The 2,319-nt window shown below is 39.8% G+C and overlaps 1 long non-coding RNA gene across 1 annotated transcript; it reads right to left on the reverse strand.

The window, feature by feature from the left end:
* Positions 1 to 748: 748 nt before the first annotated feature.
* On the reverse strand, positions 749 to 935 carry LOC121680745. The gene is made up of 2 exons (XR_006021804.1): positions 837 to 935; positions 749 to 784 (listed from the first exon to the last, which is right to left on the reverse strand). It is a non-coding gene; the product is annotated as an uncharacterized LOC121680745 (long non-coding RNA).
* Between the last annotated feature and the right edge of the window lie 1,384 nt (positions 936 to 2,319).

Consider the following 2,319-nt stretch of genomic DNA (forward strand, 5'->3'; position numbering starts at 1 on the left):
TGTCTGGCTGAAATTGTGATCTAAATTGATGTTCTGTTCTGTGGCTCATTTGATCCTCTGGGACTGTACTGCCCAGATCTCTGTTTGGCAGTGCTGACAGCAACCAGCATGGTTCCTCGACATACCACTCAAAGGCTGCCTCAGTGAATACAACAACAGACAACCTGGAGAGAGAGGGAACAAGAGAGAGAGGGAGAGAGAGAGTAGTGAAGCAGAAAGACTGTACAGAAGGAGGATATGGCTGACATTGAGGGGTCATTTGCAATGCAGCATCAACCTTCATCATGGTATTACTGATGTTCAGACTGAATCGGTTCCATATTACACCTTCATTCCATATCAAATTGCTCCTTGAAAGCTGAGCCCCCATCAGAGAGTCATCTTACACCCAGACTTATCCTGTGAGGAATGTTACAAATATAGCTTGATTTCAAATATAATATGGTTTATAATATCAAAGGAATTTCCTCTACAAAATCATTCTGTATAAGCCCACAGGGGGAACACATGAGGTATTGGCAGAAAGATAAATGGGTAACACTTTACAGGTTACACGAATTATCATGAATTCATGCATGAATTAATTCATGATTTATGTATTACTTCATTCCTCATGATTTATCAGGAATTGACATGAGTTCATAGTTTGTCATTCATGACCTCATACATGAACAGCACATCACCTAAACTAAAGGTAAGGTGGGCACATCATTATGAATTAGTAAATTATATTTACTAAGCATGATCATTTTCTGTCAAAAATGTCGTCATCACTGCTTAAATTCTGATTGGAACACAACTTTGCAGTTCTCTAAAAAACACATGTCATTATTCACCACTTTAGTTGAGGGGCAACAGACATGATGAACTAATGAGCAATTAACCTTAAATTCATGTAATCATGATGATCATGCTTAAGAAATCAGAAATCATAATGATGCCTAATGCTTTAGTTGATGTGTTGTTCATACATGAGGTCATGAATGAGAGACTATGAACTCATATCAATTTCTGATTATTCTTAATAAGATATAAAGGAATGAAGTAATGCATAAATCATGAGTTAATTCATGCATAAATTCATGATAATTCATGTGCCCTTAATGTAGAGTGTTAAATAAATTATTTGTTGCTCTCTGTTAGCCTGGTGTCAAGTATTATGTTGACATTGACATACTCTAGTACTAGAATGCTGACTGCTGACATACTCCCTTATATTCTCTCCATCTCTTAGTCCATCTTTTCCTCTGTCTCTCTTCCTTCAGACCCCCCCCCCCACCACCACCACCACCACCACCACCACACACACACAGACACTCTCTATGCTGGTCCTGCTTGTCTCTCTGTCTGTCTGTCACCAGAAGGACAGTTGGGACGTGATGAGGCTGAGATGCTGAGATGACAGTGATGAATCGCTGTGGTGTCGCTGACCTCAGGTGGACTGTAAACACTCTCATAATTTCATCTTTATTTTCACTCTTGGCAGGTGTGTGGCGTTTTTCCTTGTGTGTGTGAGTGTGTGTGTGTATTTACCTCAGTTTTACGACAGTAAAAAATAGAACCGCAGATCACCTCTGTCTGTCCGATCAATAGCAAAAAGCGACAGAACATTGTCTCTTTGCTGAATCATTGAATTGTTTCAGCACTGGGGCAGAACTACAGATGACTTTTGCAAGTCCACCTTTACGCCTGATAAGGAAACCAAATTGAATCAAACTGAATCTAAAAGAATAATTTGTACTACTTGAACACACTTGTGAGCATGTGTATGTGGGTGTTAGAGAAAGACACAGTGAAAGAGATAGAGATGGAGATAGAGAGAGATGGAGATAGAGAGAGCGAGAGAGAAAGAGAGAGAGAGAGAGAGAGAGACTACTGGTACACAGTGTTAGCACACTGAGTGATAGATTGAGGCCAGTGAAGGTGGAGGGTGAGGGATGGTGGAGAGTCAGACTGATAGTGATATTATTGGCTGCATCTGTTTTCTCAGCGGGAGAACAGGGTGAGATGTGTGAGGGTAGCGTGTCCTGCATCCATCAGCACATTGCACAGCGTAGCACTACACAGCCAGTGATACTCATCCTCTGTGTCTGCCTTAAAAACATAAATACAATATAAATACAAGTGTATGCATTATGATTACCTGAAATATAATGTAGAGTTAACAGTCACTGTAGAAAGAAGTTGTGTGTAATATATGATGCATTAAGTTAAAAATAATATCAACTCTGTCTTATAAGGACTAGGCCTTGTTCATGCCATGCATGGATAATACCCTGGAGTGTACATAAGATGGTAAGATGGTGGTGATTAAATTAA

Source organism: Alosa sapidissima, chromosome 13, assembly GCF_018492685.1.
Source record: "Alosa sapidissima isolate fAloSap1 chromosome 13, fAloSap1.pri, whole genome shotgun sequence".
In the NCBI taxonomy this organism is placed as follows: Eukaryota; Metazoa; Chordata; class Actinopteri; order Clupeiformes; family Clupeidae; genus Alosa; species Alosa sapidissima.